Below are 18,013 nucleotides of genomic sequence, written 5' to 3'. Positions count from 1 at the left end.
CTGAATAACGCCGCGTCAGGGTGGCTGGGTCACAGCTCTTGTTAGCGCTTATTATGCCAAGACCTGAGTGAGTGCCACAGAAGCCAATGACCTTGCATGGGTCGGCAGAGCAAGGCAGAAACACTTTCAGGAAATGGCCACCCCCCCGGTGTCCACTCACAGGCCAGGTCAATTCACTGAAATACCACAGCCAGGTAAAGTTATCCACAGCAAGCAAAGGCCCATCGTTTATGGCTTCAAAAGCCTGGCTGGACCTTTTAGTTAAGAGACCATTTGCCCATGTTGACAAAAGCTGAAATTAGGTTCTCTGTTGGGTGACTTGGGATGCTGTAGCAAAATACCATGGACTCTGAAGCTTATGCAACAGAATTTTCTCAGAGTTCTGGAGGCTGGAAGCCTCAGATGCAGCTGCTGGTACGATGAGGGTTCTCCTCATGGCTTGCAGAAGGGAACTGTTTCACTGTGTGGTCAGAGGACAGAGAAAGCAAGCTCTCTGGTCTCCTCTTAAAAGGGCAATGACTCCACCCTGAGGGCCCCACCTTCTTGACTTCATCTGAACCTAATTAACCTCTCAAAGACTCTATTTTCAAATAACCCACATTGGGGTTTAAAGCTTCAACACATAAATTTTGGGTGGGGGAAACAATTCAGTACAAAGCAGGTTCTTCTAAAGCAGCTACTCTGCAAAATACCAATTCTTCTGCAACACACACACTGTATTCCCAGCACAGAAACTAAACAAGCAAAAGACACACACTCATTTGTTTAATTTTAAAATGGTTTACTTACAAATATTACTTCTATTTTTACCTATCTGACCTCTGACACATTTGGCATTTTTCAAAGCATGCAAATTTAAAACATCTATACTACAGCGGTACCATTTCAGAAAATCCACTGCATCAGCAAACAAAGATGAATATAAAGGATGTTTGTGTGTGGTGCTGCTTATAACTGGGGGCATGGAGAATCTAGGAACTAAAATACCAATTAAGAGGAAATGAGATAAATTATGGTACATTCATCAAATGGAAAAACTATGCAGTTTTCAAAAAAATATACTTTAAGTATCAATGTAGAAAGATAACCAACATTTTATTTTTAAGTAAATTGAGCATTTAATAATTAAAAAGGAAATGCATACACAGAGAGAAATAGATAATTACACAAGTGGAAAGAGGAGAATCTGCAAACTTCTAACAGTGTTTAATTCTAGAGAACATGATGAGGAGAGGAGATTTCATGTATTCGTCTATTTCAGTGGCAGTTGGTAAAGTTTGACAAGAAGGAAGTGAGGAAGGAAGGGAGGGAGGAAAGGAAGGGAATGGAGGGAGGAGGGAGGAGAGGGAGGAGGGAAGGGGTGAAGGGAGGAGGGGAGGAGTAAAGAGAGGAGGGGAGGAGGAAAGGGAGGAAGGGAGGAGGGGAGGAGGAAAGGGAAGGAGGGGAGGGAGGGAGGGAGAGAAAGAGAGAGAGAGAAAGAAAAAAGAAAAGCCCTGATTTGTACTGTTTGCTCATTCCCATGGTGTAAATACTCTCACCACGGCAGATGTCAGGCTACTAACCAGAACTGGGAAGCTATGTATAGTAGGACATGCAGCGTTTCTATTTATACCATATAGACAGAGCAGATGTAAACAACTTTAAGAGCCTAGATAACAGTAAAATGATTAGGAAGTAAAGAGTTTTGAGTATTTGGACCATAAAGAAGGCTGAGTGCTGAATAATTGATGCTTTTGAATTGTGGTGCTGGAGAAGACTCTTGCGTGTCCCTTGGACTGCAAGGAGATCAAACCACTTAATCCTAAGGGAAATCAACCCTGAATACTCATTGGGAGGACTGATGCTGAAGCTCCAATACTTTGGCCACCTGATGTAAACAGCCAACTCGTTGGAAAAGACCCTGATGCTGGGAAAGATTGAAGGCAGGAGGAGAAGGGGGCAATAGAGGATGAGATGGTTGGATGGCATCATTTACTCAATGGACATGAGTTTGAGCAAACTCCAGGAGATGGTGAAGGACAGGGAAGCCTGGTGTGCTGCAGTCCATGGGGTCACAAAGAGTCAGACAAGACTTAGTGACTAAACAGCAACAAAAGGTCATTGGGTTGGAGCCCTCAGAGATGGAATCAGTGCCCTTATGGAAGAGATGCCACAAAACTCCCTCACCCCTTCCCCTAGGAAGGCAGCTATGAACCAGAAAGTGAGCTCTCGCCATACAGAATCTACTAGCTACCTTGATTTTGGACCTCCGGGTCCCCAGAACAGTGAAGAATAAATATCTGTCATTTATAAGCCCCCAGCTTACAGTATTCTGCCACAGAAGCCTGAAAAGACTAAGACAGCATCATTAGTCTCAGTTCACAGAAAAGGACACTGGGGCTTGGAAAGGCCTTAAGTTCAGAAGCATAAGCAGTGAGTTACAACCCCAGGAGGGAACACCCTGTGTCCAGTTCTATAGCCTGACAGACGCAGTCCTTCTAGCTCATGTGGACAATGGCAGGTGAGGTCCAATTCAGTGGAAAGGTTTTGGTTTCTTTTTGTTTTGTTTCTCATTATCCAGCATGCAGAAGCCTTGCAATTTACTTAGCAAAGAGGTAAGGAAAACCATACCATCAGAACCACTCAGGAAATAGAATCACTTATAAGGAAAATAGTTCAGGCGAAAAGGTCTGATAGAGGGAGAGGAGAAGGGGCAGTCTTCTTGCACTTATGGTCAGATTCTGGAAGCCTCAAATTAAATACACATTCTCTCCCCGCCAAGAGGCTGTGCAGGGGGAAGGAGGGAGCAATCACAGAGTAACTCTTCTATAACAGCGGCTTTGGCTCAGGAGGGTGGGTGACGGGAAATCTTCCCATCTTTCCAGTATGCAGCTGGGAGAACGCTTCAGCTTAATAAGAGGCCCCCAAGCCCAAAAAGCAGGGGTGGAGGGTGGGGGGAGGTGGTGGTGCTTGTGCTTGGCTGCCTCCAGAGGGTACTTCAGAGGACCCAGCACCACTGAAGGTGATGTGGTGGGTTAAGTGCCCGGGGCTTGCTGTAGGGAACTTTTGCATAGCGTTTGAACAGGCTCAGCCCCTGCCTTAAGGAGATGAAAATTTGGCTTAGGGACAAGACATAAATGGAGACCATATAAAGCGAAGAGGATGGTGGGGGAGGGTGGTTTCTCCCTGGGGCCTGGAGTGAAACTGTGCATTGTTTAAATGACGCCCCTCCTCCCCGCAGCCAGTGGATAAAGCTAAACTGCCTCTTCAGCATTCAGACCTTTGATCCACCCAGCTCCCAGCCTCCCTGCCTGCACCTCCCATCTAGTTCCACAGCCAGGACTTCCAGGAATCCTGTAGGGAGTGCTTCCTGTTTGCCAGGTACTTCCATTCACTACATCTTTCCCGTGGCACTTCCCTGATGGTCTAGTGGTTAAGACTCTGTGCTTCCACTACAGGGGACACAGGTCCAATCCCTGTTCGGGGACCTAAGATCCCAAATGCAGAGCGGTGCATTTAAATAAATAAAATAAAATAAAATTAAAAAAAAAAAACAACCAACAAACAAAACCTTTACAGCAATCCTGTGAGTCTGTACCGATACCCTTACTATACAGATGAGAAAAGTCTGACCAACACACAAAAAAAACCCAAGACAAAAAAAGATGAAGGAATGTAACCAAGGTTGCTTTACTAATAAGGATGGAGACAGAGTTTGGGCACTTCAGCATACCCTGTGTACTGGGCAGATTACACAAGTGATTAAATAGACAAACTATGTGTTGTTCCTTACCCCTGCCGAGTATTTCCACACTTGCTCTTCTATTGGCCTGGAACATCTGCTCCATCTTCCCACCTACAGCCCTCCTGGCTCTGACACCCTTCTCAGTGTATCCAAGCCCACCTCCAACCTAGCTCTCTATACCATGGATGTGCTCCTCCATCACAGCACCCAACCACGTGGCATTTAGCTGTCCTTAACCTGCTGACCTTTAATTATATGGTGGGCCAACTGTAGGGGGCAGGGGGTGATGACGGTGCAAGCAGAGGCTTTTTGTTATTGTTCAGTCCTTAAGTCATGTCTGACTTTGTGACTACATGGACTGCAGCATGCCAGGCTCCACTGTTGTCCAGTATCTCCCAGAGTTTGCTCAATGTCATGTCCATTGAGTTGGTGATGCTATCTAACCATCTCGTCCTCTGCCACCCACTTCTCCTTTTGCCTTCAATCTTTCCCAGCATCAGGGTCTTTCTCAATGAGTAGGCTCTTTGCATTAGGTGACCAAAGTACTGGAGCTTCAACTTCAGTGTCAGTCCTTCTGATGAACATTCAGGGTTGATTTCCTTTAGGATTGACTGGTTTGCTCTCCTTGCAATCCAAAGGACTCTCAAGAGTTTTCCAGCACCACAGTTAAAAAGCGTCAATTCTTTGGTGCTCAGTCCTCTTTATGGAGACTATATCTTATTTCTAATTTCAACTCCTGGTGCAAGATCCAATGCCAGGTAGCCAGTACCTGCTGAGAGCTCTGCCTATTGAATGGGCAACATGGTAAGACCTGGGAATACAGAATGTTCCCCATCAACAGTTTTCCATGCTCTCTCCCATGACCAGAAAGTCACGAGTACAGAAAACTAGAATTTGCTTCTTCATTCAACAAATATTTATTGAGAGCTTTTCATGTTCCAGATGGGGACACAGGAGCAAACAAAACAAGATTCTTTCTCTCGAGGAACTTTCACTTTTACAGGCAAAGTCAGGGACATGAGTCTCCTCTTGCTGCCATGACAAAGAATCTTACTGACTTAAAACACATCGGTTTGTTATTTCACAGTTGTATAGGTCGGATATCTAGGGCCTGGCTGGGTTCTTTCCTTGAACTCCCACAAAGTTATAATCAAGGTGTTAGCCAGCTGAATCTTACCTGGAGGCTCTGAGAGAAAGTCTATTCCAAGCTAATCAGGGTGTTGGCAGAATTCAGTTCCTTATGGTAGTAGGACTGAGCTTCCCTACTGCGTGTTGACTGTCAGATAGGACACTTTATTGGCTCCTAAAGGCTACTTACATTCCTTGTCACTTTGTCTCCTCTATCTTCAAACTAGTTAAGGCACAATGAATCTTTTTTGTGGTTCAAATCTGAATTCCTTTCTGTAACATCTGTTCTGCTTCCAGGTGGAGGAAGTTTTCTGCTTTTAAGGACTCCTGTGATTAGACTGGGCCTATCGGATAATCCAGGATAATCTCCCTATTTTAAGATCCATAATTACAGCTGCAAAGTCTCTTTTGCATGTAACATAACAACCACAGGTCCAGGGATTAGGGCATGAACATCTTTGGGTGGGTAGGCATTCTGCCTGCCAAAGCGGCAGCAGGGGAATAATCAAAATGTTATTCGATTTTGTAGTTAATTTTTTTATTTGATTTATGTATTTTATAATGTTGCTGGAAAGTGCAGTGTAGAATAATAAATCTGAGTGAGGGCATTGGAGGTGCTATTGATACTTTGGATAAGACAGGGAGGCCCACCGTGAGGAGATGACATCCAAGAGGACCAAAGGAAGTAACAGGGTGAGTGGGGGTGTGGGGGGCTGGTGGAACAACATCCAGGCAGAGGGCTGAGGCCTGGGATGGGAATGCATTTGGACAACAAGCAGAGGTCAGCGGGGCTGAACAGGAGTGCCCAGGGAAGAGCAGGGGACATGTGTCTGCAGAGCTAGCCAAGACCAGCCCAGGAAGACCCTTTCCCAGATGTTCTGCTTTGAAACATTTCACTCTGGGCTGCTGGCGGTCTTTACAAACTCTAAAGCTAAGGCAGGAAAACAGGATCAAATGTCCAGCTCTAAAGCATGTTAATCAATTCAGAGAGCTCGAAGAGCACGGAAGGAAGAATTGACAGCATTCTCAGTCTGAGAACTTACAGAATCTGATTCACTAGAGCATCACTAGATTGTAGGCGAGGGGGACAGGAATGGCCTGGACATGGGCTACTCATCTGGAGCCTGGTGAAGGCCTGCTTGATGTCTCTAACCAGGGAGTGTGAGGCATGATGATGTGAAAGAAACATATACATCCAGGTCCACTTCCACTCAGAGGTCTCTGCCCTCAAGAGGTCTCTGCCTAGAATATTATTATTCTAGATCTCAGCATGGCTGCCAGCTTCCCTTCCTCAGATCTTTAGCTCAAATGTTACTCTCTCAGAGAACCCTTCTGTAAAAGAAGGTTCTTTCTAGAAGAATCCAATTCCTATGTCAGGGTGTTCCAGTCTCAGAACTATGACTTTTAAAGTAGGACAGCTCTTTAGTGTAGGAGACCCTCCTGTTTACTGCGAGGTGTGTGGCAGCCTCCTTGGCCTTTATCCACTAAATGCCAAGAGCATCTCCCTCATTGTGATAACTAGAAACGTCTCTGGACATTTCCAGTGTCCCCGAGGACATCAAAGGGGCCACCAACATCCTATGATGACCACGGTTCTATGTGAGTCTTCAAAATACCATCTTCCAAAATTATTTCATTTCACAACAAAAACTTACTCAATATGTAAGTAGTATAGTATATGCCAGGCATAATTCTAGGGACAGGAAATAAAGTAGTGAAGTTCACAGCCAAAATTACAACCCTTAAGGAACTTACATCCTCAGAGAAAGAGACAGAAAATTAAGAAGAAAATTGACAAAATGATCACAGACCAGATGGCAGTGAACACTATGGAGAAAAAGGAGGCAGGCAAGGGTTAGAGTGAGGCTGCAGTCTGGAGATGGATGGAGAGACTCACAGGTTAAACAGGTTCAAGGGACAGCAGGAAAGGCAGAAGGGCTGGAGTTGGGTGGGTGTGGGAGCCCAGGAGAAGACAACATCAAAGGACACCAGGGCAACATTGCTTCTCTCCCTCGATGACAAGAGATCTCCTATGGACAGGGCTCCTGTTTGTCCCAGTCAGTGGCATCTCCAGGGCCTTGAAAGGTGCCTGATGAATGTTCCTAATGAATGGACACATGGATGGTCAGCTCTGGGGAGGGAGAGCTCAGCCCCAGGTGTCTTCACTGGATAAAAGACAGAGCTAATATCAAAAGATGCTGAAGAGTCACACTTGTCTGCCCCGCCTGTGAATCTCAAATAGAAAAGGAAAGGGCAAGTAATACTAACATCTGACAATTTATTGATCCAAACATCGTCCCAAGCACTTTTCCAATATGATCTCATTTCCTCCTCAAAGCAACCTTGTTAGGTGGGAACTCTTCTTGTCCTCATATGATAACTAAAGAAAGAAACTGGTCATTGCCCCAAATCATGGAGGCAAGAATTTAACCCAGGATAGTTCATCTCCAGGACATGAGCAATATTATCTTCCAATAGGAAAAATGAAATAGGAGCTCGAGAAGCACAGGGTGATCAACATGGTTAGAGGTCAGACATCCTGCAGTCTCTTTTTCTACCTTGTAATTGATGACAACATGCGACATACATACTGAGCCCTGACTCCATGCCCAATCTTGCCTTATCATATTAAATGTACTCTGTGATCTCACTGGCCTACAACAATCCTCTGTGAGGTAGAAGGACCAGCCATGTTCATCTCAATCCGAATAAACGGGGACTCAGAGAATCAGTACCTGCAGGGAACCAGGGGTGGTGAGTCCCCAGAAGGGGAGACTATGATGTATTGTTCACCTTCTCTCCCTCAGATACCTACGGGGTCATCAGGTAGATGAGGGAACAGATTTATCCTGTGTGAATCCACAAGGCAGCATTTAGGCCAAAGGAGACTTTGGTTTAGGACATGAAGTGGATGAGCCTCAGGTAAAATCACTGAACCTTAGAAAAAAGGTAAGTGGAGAAAAGTAGCTTGGATGGAATATCTGCTGAGTAGATTTCTGGTGGGTTGAACCCTCTCTGTGAGCAGGAAGCACTCTTTTTTAAAATTTATTTTATTGAAGTATAGTTTATTTGCAATATTGTGCTCATTTCTACTGTACAGCAAAATGATTCAGTTATACATGAAGTGAAGTTGCTCAGTCGTGTATGACTCTTTGTGACTCCATGGACTGTAGCCTACCAGGCTCCTCTGTCCACGGGATTTTCCAGGCAAGGGTACTAGAGTGGGTTGGCATTTCCTTCTCTAGGAGATCTGCCCAACCCAGGGATTGAACCTGGGTCTCACGCATTGCAGGCTGACGCTTTACCATCTGAGCCACCAGGGAAGCCTAGTTATACATATATATAATATATATATATATATGTGTATATATTCTTCATATTCTTTTCCATTATGGTTTATCACAGGATACTGAATATACTCCCATGTGCTATACAGTAGGACCTTGCTGTTCATTCATTCTATTAACCATCTTGCTGTTGTTCAGTTGCTAAGACATGTCTAACTCTTTATGTCCGCTTGGACTACAGCACACTGGGCTTCACTATCCTTCACTCTCTCCCAGAGTTTGCTCAAACTCATGTTCATTGAGTCACTGATGCTATCCAACCATCTCATCCTCTGTCACCCCCATCTCCTCCTCAATCTTTCCCAGCCCTCTATCTTTCCCAGCATCAGGGTCCTTTCCAGTAAATTAGTGCCTACTAATCCCAAATTTCCAATTCATTCCCCACCACCACTCCAGGCAGGAGCTCTCTTACTCACTGACGTCAATGTCCAGGAGGATCCTGGGCACATCACAGCTTTGTGAACCAGCCTGTAAGATCTTGGGTTCATGATCTTCAATGGTGACAGAGAACTCCTTTCCCAGACAGGCTGGCACAATGAAGAGTATAGCCGCATCTCACTTGGGCCCCATTGGACATTCATGTTATACTTTTGTATAATTGCTGTAACTATCTGAGCCTGAAACTATTAATACTACTACTTACAAAACAGAGTGATTTTGGCGGGGGGGCGGGCGCATCATTTAATAGACACTGAACTTGGAATATAAATCAAGAAAATATGGTACTTCCTGCTCTCTGAAGAGCCATTTGCTAGTTTGGAAAACTTGTCACAAATGGCAAACCCCACTCAAGGAACCTGGATCACTAGTCACTGTCCCATTAGAACCATCTTGCTTTGCAGCCACCACGCTGAAGACAACTCTATTCCAAATGTAGAAGCATTTAGCACTTCATTATGTCTTTGTAGCCAAGCCTGAACAATTACACGTTGCAGTCAATATTATTTTACAGTAAATTAATTTCCTTTTTGTCTTTATACCATAGCTAGGGCATTGTATTGATTTTATTGAAATTACACTTGTAGACAGTGTAACATAGGTAATCTCTGAATTTTATTCCAGGATTGTAAAAGAGGCGCTCAAAATATTTGTCACAAAAAACAAGGCAAGACCATGGGCTGAACGCAAAGAAGGCATTTTCATTTTTTTTTTTTGATGGACCTTAAGTTAAGAACTAAAATGAAGTCAAATAAAAAAACACAAGGATTTAAGTTCATATCAATTTCTCCAGGTTAGGGCCTAAAAAGTGACACCTTAAATAGGCATGTTAAATGATTCAGAAAAGTGGGTGAAAGTGTGCATGTGGAGGTGTGAGCCTCCGATAGTCTGATAAGAGCCAGAGCATGCTGTCAGAATTAGAATGTCACCCTCAAGCAGAGAAATTGGGCTATGGAGGGGTGACCTACCAATCAAGATTAAAGCCATCTCACACCCCATTCTTTCATATGGAAAGTTCTGGAGGGCTGTTTCTGACGACTAGCTTACATATGCAACTGCCGCACATGTTGTTAAGAAGGTGCAGTGTATACACTATTGATCTGTGTATAAAATAGATAACCAGTGAGAACTGCTATATAGCTCAGGGAACTCAGTGCTCTGTGGCGATCTAAAAGGGGAAGGAAACTCAAAAAGAGGGGATATATGTATATGATTCACTTTGCTGTGTAGTAGAAAACAACACAACATTGTAAATCAACTATTCTCCAATAAAAATTCATAAGAAAAGGTGTAATAATATGGTGTCTATGTCCTTACAGTAGGAAAATGAATGAGATCCTATAGTACAAAAGAGAGTAAACATTTCTACTAAGTGTGGTATCAGATGAATGGTTCCTAGAACAGCAAGCATCTTTCATAGGGACTATTCTACACACTCCATTTAAATACTTGTATGCCAAGGACTTGGGATACAGAGCTCAAAAAGTGATAATCTCTGTCCTGAGTTCATGTAAAGGTGGTTTCTCCCAAACTTGTTTCCATGTTCTTAGGATCAAGTAAGAGTGGGGAATGCTAGTGGGTTTAACAGCTTTACTTCTGGACTTCCCAGCATTTCTAATATGCTAGCATGTAATCTGAATGTCCAAGGGACGGATAGAATATGTGGATTTCTCAGCCTCTCTGTCCACAGTTTCCCAACACATATTACCATCTCCTGCAATATCTTCTAGAATTCATCTAGAAAATGCCAGTCCAGGGTTACTGCAGGGCTGAGGTTCAAATCTGAATCTCAACCAGGCTACAGGCTCAAGTCACACTGAATTTATTTGTAGATATGCAAACTCTCCTCTACTAGACAATCGTCTTCTTGAAGGAAGGCTCTTGGTATCACATTTAAAAAATAATTTTCTGTCTCAAATAACAGGCACTCAGTAGCATGTGCTGAATGAACAAGCTACATTTAAATCTGGTTTCTCTGGATGAAATTATTATAGACAGAAATCATCCAATCACAATATTGCTTTCCAGCATGAAGAGATCTTTGTTCCTGACCCAAGGAGGGCTCAGGGAAATGAAGAACTGCCTAGGGTTGTCAGAGGCCAGAGCAGAGGGTTGACCTACATCTCACACTGCCAATCATCCTACTCAAAGTATCTCTTTCACAGTTATTTAGCGAATTGTCAAATGTTGGTTTCCTTAATCACCACCATGAAATTTACCATGGTTTCCAACTTTGCCATCAATAACCTTTCCCTTACTTGTTCATGACCCAGTTTGATCCAAACTCAGAGGTGAGTCAGTCCTTGAATATCCCAATTTTGTTGTTCTGCAGATAAGGATTCCTAGAGAAATTCTTCCTCCCTCCCTAGAGAGCCAGGTATCCATCTGCCTGTCCCTGGCCTAATTGGGAGACTGAAAGAAACAGGATGCAGTTTACTTTTAAATTGTTCCTTAAAGCACATCCTCTGGTTAATATTATGTCCTTAATACAGAAGGACATGTCCTCTCTGTAAGCAATGTCTGGGATCCTGTGCAAACAAGCCTCCTATAAACTTGCCATCTTCTCTCAGCTGGCCTGTCTTCCCCCACTCCTTCTCCAATCATCTGCTACTTTGAGCTGTCTTCCCCTTCTCTTTTTTGCTGGTGTTTGTTTTTAAGATACTAACAGCATATGAACTGAAGTGGGTTGAATCTTTATGAGACTATCATCATCTTAGTTTTATTTGTTTTTAAAGTTCTGCAGACAGCTGACTGCTGGGTGAATGACAGCTGCTTGCACATAAGAGATGATTAATAGACAGAAGAGTTGGAAGTGAAAACATCTCTGTGCAAGGATGTGGGAGTTCCCCTTTATTCCACCTGGGCAGCTGCAGCAAGGACCCTGTGCTGGTGTCTATCTGGTCATCCACAGCTGCTATGGTTTAGGGGCTCCCTTAATACAGAATTAACACATTATTGACTAGAGACATCTGGTCATGACATATTGTCATCACCGGAGACATATTAACACATCTTTTATTACCTGAACGTTATTGACTGGAGACATATCAATACATTTTTAGAGAGTGATGTAATTAACATCACCATGGGAAGTTGTTAGAACTTAAAGTTGATCAAGAGTTCATTATACAGCTTATGATTGTTATCATTCACATTTTGCTCCATTATGTTTTTGTTCCAATCTTGCATATATTATAAATGCAAAATTTTCAAAAATGGCCCATCGTGAAATTTCGAGTGAAGAGGAAGTTTTAGGTGAATTTTATGCAGACATTTTCTCTTATTGTCTGAGCAACACATATACTAGTGTCTCAGAAGATGATAGCTCTTCAGAATATAGTTCTGATTCAGAAGACGTGAATATTAGATCAACAATAAGACCAACAACTTTAGTGATTGATTCTGATACATTAAGTGAACATGAAACTCAGGGTGCTGGAGAACGCTCCTTAGCGTCTATAGAAGAGTGGGTTGAAGACATTTCACGAAAGTTAGAAGACTTTACAGGTATGTCAAGTGTAACTCTTGACTATTATAACCCATTGTTAGTTAAATACCAGACTTAATTAGTTTTGGAGCAGCCAAAAGAAAAACCACCAGCCACAGTCCTTAGTTTCTACAAAAATCCCCTGGTCAGTAACGGGTTAAATCGTAAATCACTTCAATAAGAAGGGAGGGGGCTAAATGGGAGAGGTGGGCAGATCTTCCCTCCTATTTTAGGGGCCTGTGGGTTGGGTGCAGCTGGCTGGGAAAGGGAAACAAAGAGGAAGCGGATCTGGCTGGCTCTTGGAAGGTGAATGTCTACCACAGAAGATAACTCTAGGAACGAACAAAGACAACACATGGTAATGATGCTCTGTAGGATGCCTGGGGAACACAGCTGGATCCGATCAACATGGCTGAAACCTGAATTCCTTGAAAACAGGTACTCGGCCAGGCTATGGTCAAGAAGAGAAAGAAAAACAACCAAGTTCCAAAATCCCTTGGATTTACCAGCCCTGCCTGGAGCTACACCACCACCTCAGAGCCTCACTGATGGCTCTGGGTGGGACTATCACTCTCAGATCACCGACAAGGAGGAATTCAAGGCTTGGAGAGCTTGAAGGTAAAAGTGGAAGTCACCTCGTCCTGTCCGACTCTGTGACCCCAAGGAACACTCCAGGCCAGAACACTGGAGTGGGTAGCCATTCCCTTCTCCAGGGGATCTTCCCAACCCAGGGATCGAACCTGGGTCGCTTTCCAAAGGCACAAAGGGACAGGTCAAGTCTTGAAGGCCCATCTTCCAACTCTAAGATTTCATGCATTTTCTGGGGATTTTCCAAGCAGAACACAGCTGATACACAAAAACTGTAATTTTTTTCCCTAAAATAATATGAAAAAGTTAACCTTTTCTACGCAGTGGAGAGATTAAAAAACTGCAAGGTGACTATGTCATACTTGGGGAAAAGCAAAAAAAAAAAAGGACTTTTTTTTTTTTTCTGACCCAAGGGCTTAGGAGACCTTAGCAAACCCCAGGCAATCAGTTAATCACCATTTTTAAGGCAAGTGGGGGCTTCCCTGGTGGTCCAGTGGTTAAGAATTCACCTGTTAATGCAGGGGACATGGGTTTGAACTCTGGTCGGGGAGGTTCCCACATGCCTCGAGGCAACTAAGTCCTCCTGCCGCAACTACTGAGCCTGCACATCTAGAGCCTGTGCTCTGCGACAAGAGAAGCCGCCACAGTGAGAAGCCTGCACACAGCAACTAGAAAGCAGCTCCTATTTACTGAAACTAGAGAAAGCCCGCGTGCGGCACCAAAGACCCAGGGCAGCCAGAAATAAGTAAATAAAATCTTTTAAACAAAGATCACGTTAAAAAAAAAAACAAAAAAAACAAAGCAGGTGGATCTCATTCTCTAATGGAATAAGTGGTAGAAAAATACAACAGGCCACAGACCAAAAGCTGATTAAACAAGTTACCTCATTAATATTCACACACTAGGTACTGTTGTTATTTATCCTATTTTACCAGGGAGAGAACTAAGGTTCAAGCAGGCAACTTGGCTAAGCTCCCAGAGACTAAGCAGCCGAATTCCAGCCTAACCCGAACCTGCCTTGGTTTCCCAGCACCAAGCTGAAGGCTCAGCACGGGGCTTGGCTGAAGACACCCTGTCTGGATGCCTGAGATGCACTCGGATGCAGGGAGACAGGTTCCCTCCAGTGGAGTCCTCACGATTTCCAAGAGAATCTAAATGTCTGGTCTGGATGACTCATCCACTGATGTGTGGCGCAATCCTAGGTCTTAAAATAACAAATCCCCGTCATGAAAGTCAATGCATTTTGATGTCCCATAAATCCTTTTCTAATGATCACTTGATGTCACTGGCTGATTTAAATGGACACATCACTTCTAACAGGGCTTTCCCCCATCTGCTCTGCCCTTTCAAAAGCAGCAAGAAGGGAAGGAACTCACTGTCTTGGAATACCAAGTAGGAGCTGGAGAGGGTTTAGGCACCTGTCTGTCTCCTGATCTCACAGTCAGAGATAGACCGGGAGGAGCAGGAGGGGACATGCCATTTTGGTCATAACAAATTCCCCAGTGTGCTACATTTTTCTTTCCCCCTGCAAACCCAGATTGATGACCAGTGGTTTTTGTTTGATGTGGATAATCACGACCCTGATCCTGTGCCCTGGAGGCACTGTAGTTTATCTCCATGTGACATTTTCTATTATTCCATGCTGCGTGAGGCAGGGCCTAAACACACACCAGGGTTTACCTGCGATGTCCCTTCACCCAGCAGAGAAGCATGGGTGTCTCCAGCTTTATGAAAGCCTGGAGTGAAGGTGCTGAAATCCAGGCACAGGAGATCAACATGAGGTGATCGTTCTCTGAGCAAAAGAAGCATGGGAAGCCCTCTCATTGGCCCACTGTGGGTCTCTAAAGGGTCCAGCCTCAAAGGCACTGAGAAGAGAGTCCTTGGGGAAGTTTGCTGAAAGGGGAAACAAGGTATCATGTTTAATCAGAACAGATCCTTGCACCTTCTGCTCCAGAAATGTCCTGGAGACTTTGTATAAGGCAGAACCCTGGGCTCCTCCCAGACCTTTCAAGGTGCAGAGTCTAGAACCCACATTTTTTAAAAACAATATTATTCTGTTGTATTTTGTGATTTGCTGAATAAGAGATAACAAAAGATCAAGAGTTCTTACATTATTGTTTGCCTAAAATATTGCAATGATTCCAAAGTCACAGAAAGAAGACATTATTTTCAGGCTTTCTCTTCTTGATCGGGTCAAATTTCTCTCCATGCACTGTTAACTTTGTAGTTAAGGTAGAGCAAGGATTTAAACAATTTTGCAGTTCTCTTTCCTCACTTTGTATAACCTGCGTGGTCCAGAAATTTCACATAAAAAGGTGCCTTACAAAGAACTTTCTAGCAGCTAAAATGATCTAATACGCTTATAGATTTAAGTAGTCAAATCTCACCTGTCCCCAGATCTTTGACACGGAGCCAGGTGGCCAGTAGACAGTCCCAACTGAAAGTGATTTACTGAGACAGGGTTACTTTTTAAAAATAGGATTCTTGATTTTGAAGCCACTAAAATTCAAGCTAGGAAGGTTAGTAGTTAACAGCAGGCTCCTTACTTATCAGACTCCAACCTTTAACTCTCTTTCCTAGGTATAAAATAGAGATGAGAATAGCTCTTGCCCCATGAGGTTAGTGTGAGCGTCAGTGAGAGTACCACCTAGAACACACTGGGTACATCACTTGGCCAGTACTGAGCTGGGATGCAGAGACATTGCCTTGCCCATCACCATAACAGAAATACCTCCACACCAGGTAATCAGAGCTGCTGCTTTGAGCCCATTTTGGGGCCCCCTCCCCGAACCTGAAGAATCAATGCTTTCGAACTGTGGTGTTGGAAAAGACTCTTGAGAGTCCCTTGGACAGCAAGGAGATTATACCAGTCAATTCTAAAAGAAATCAACCTTGAATATTCATTGCAAGGACTGATGCTGAAGCTTCAATACTTTGGCCACCTGATGTCAAGAGCCAACTCACTGGAAAAAGACTCTGATGCTGGGAAAGATAAAAGGCAGGAGGAGAAGAGGATGACAGAGGACAAGATGGTTGGATGGCATCACCGACTCAATGGACATGAGTTTGAGCAAGCTCCGGGAGATGGTGAAGGACAGGGAAGCCTGGCGTACTGCAGTCCATGGGATTGTAAAGAGTTGGACACAACTGAGCAATGGAACAACCACCACCCTGAACCTGGCCTCTCTCAGGGATGCCCCAGAACCCCCCACCATTCCGTGACTCAAGGGTTAATGCCCGGTACAGCAGGGAAGTGCTGGAGGTTAAAATTCTTCAACTGCACCCCCTGCAGGTTGCAATGCCTGGTAGGTGTTACAAAGAAAAATGACATCCTGCGAGGCACACCCGGACCTTCTGGCAAATGTCAGCTAAGGAATGTCTCCCCACTCAGGACGGCCTTCAGTATAGGCATCCCTGACCTCTTGCCGCCCAGGACATTCAGCCTGGACCTTTCTTCCCTTGTCTTATTCCAGCTTTGACCCCACTCTGACCCGATCTCTGAATGTGCACGTCTGGATGCTCAACTCTCATCCTTCGTCCTGTGGCCGCTGGGGCCTCATATTTGCATCTGACCCTCAGCACTCAGAGCTGACTGACTCCTCCCACTACAGACTCACCTGAGCCTCCAGGATTGGCTACCACCTATCACCTTCAGGGGGCACCATCCCCAGACCCCTGCCCTAACTCAGTAGAGCTGGTCTAGGTTCCGAGTCCCAGCCCTTCTTGGTCTGACCTATCCTGCTGCCCTCCTTGAGCTCCAAGTTCTCATCCTGACCCACAACACAGGTCTGCACCCTTGAGAACAGGGTATCAAAGCAAAGAGGATCTCCAGAGGCATTGTGAAGGTAGACAGTGGCAGGACCAGAGCCTAAAGAGGGTAGGTTACTCTAGTTTCCTTCCTTAAAAGCTCCACAAGGTCATGGGCTATGTCTGGTACACTAGCTCAGGGCCCAGCACACAGTAAATGTTAGACAGACAGGAGGTGAACAAAGAATGAATGAATGAATGACACTATTAACAGAGACAGAAAAAAAAGAAGAGACCCATGTGTGGGGTTAGCAGCAAGACAGAAAGTGGATTTGGTTTCTGGCACAAGGTGTTTAGCGGCTGTGCTCCTTTTAAGTACCAATGACCAAACATATCTGCCTTTTCTCCTTGCAGGCACACGGCTGTGTTACACTTGGCCACGCCCACTGAAGGTGGGCACGACCACATGGCATCCTTTAGCCAATTTAATGTTGTTAGAAATGTCACTTCTTGGAAAAGACACATGCACCTCAGTGTTCACTGCAGCATTATTTACAATACAAAGCATGAAAGCAACTTGAACATTCCTCGTTAGATGAAAGGATAAGGAAGATGTGGTATATATACATGATGGAATATTACTCTGCCACAAAAAGGATGAAATAACACCACGTGCAGCAATGTGAATGCAACTAGAGATGATCACACGAAGTGAAGTTAGCCATTCACAGAAAGACAAGCATCATATGACATTACTTATACGTGGAATCTAAAAAAAAAAGATAGAAATGAACTTATATACAAAGCAGAAATAGACACATAGACACAGAAAACAAATTTATAGTTACAAAGTGGAAAGGGGGAGGGATAAATTAGGCATTTGGGATCAGCATATACATACTACTATATAAAAGATAGATAACCAACAAAGACCTACTGTATAGCACAGGGAACTATATTCAATATTTTGTAAAAACCTATAAGGGAAAAGAATCTGAAAAAAAAAAAAGATCTATGTATGTATAGCTGAATCACTGCCACACATCTGAAACTAATACACTATAAATCAACTCTACTTCAATATAAAAAATAAAAAACCAAACGAAAAATTAAAAAAAAATTATGTCACTTCTAATCAGAAACTTTAAGAGTCAGTAAGACATCAGGGGACTTCCCCAGTGGTAGAGTGACTAAGGTTCCACACTCCAAATGCAGGGCGCTTGGGTTTGATTCCTCGTCAGGAAATTAAGGGCTTCCCAGATGGCACTAGTGGTAAAGAACTCTCCTGCCAATGCAGGAGACGTAAGAGATGCAGGTTTGATCCTTGGGTTGGGACTATTCCCTGGAGAAGGAAATGGCACCCCACTCTAGTATTCTTGCCTGGAAAATTCCATGGACAGGGGAGCCTGGCGGGCTACAGTCCATGGGGTCACAAACAGTCAGACACGACTGAGTGATTTAGTACCCACGCACACACAGGGAACTAGATCCTACATGCTGCAACTATGACATGTTGTAGCAAAAAAAAAAAAAAAAAAAATCAGCTACTTTCAT

At 44.0% G+C, this 18,013-nt stretch overlaps 1 protein-coding gene across 2 annotated transcripts in view; it reads right to left on the bottom strand.

The window, feature by feature from the left end:
• LARGE1 (LARGE xylosyl- and glucuronyltransferase 1) overlaps positions 1–18,013 on the bottom strand; it is a 591,484-nt gene that overhangs the window by 109,265 nt on the left and 464,206 nt on the right. The gene's annotated exons all lie outside the window — the stretch shown is intronic.

This window comes from Cervus elaphus, chromosome 22, assembly GCF_910594005.1.
Source record: "Cervus elaphus chromosome 22, mCerEla1.1, whole genome shotgun sequence".
In the NCBI taxonomy this organism is placed as follows: Eukaryota; Metazoa; Chordata; class Mammalia; order Artiodactyla; family Cervidae; genus Cervus; species Cervus elaphus.
The sequence above is the reverse complement of the archived record's forward strand: the minus strand, read 5'-3'. Positions and strand labels throughout refer to the sequence as shown.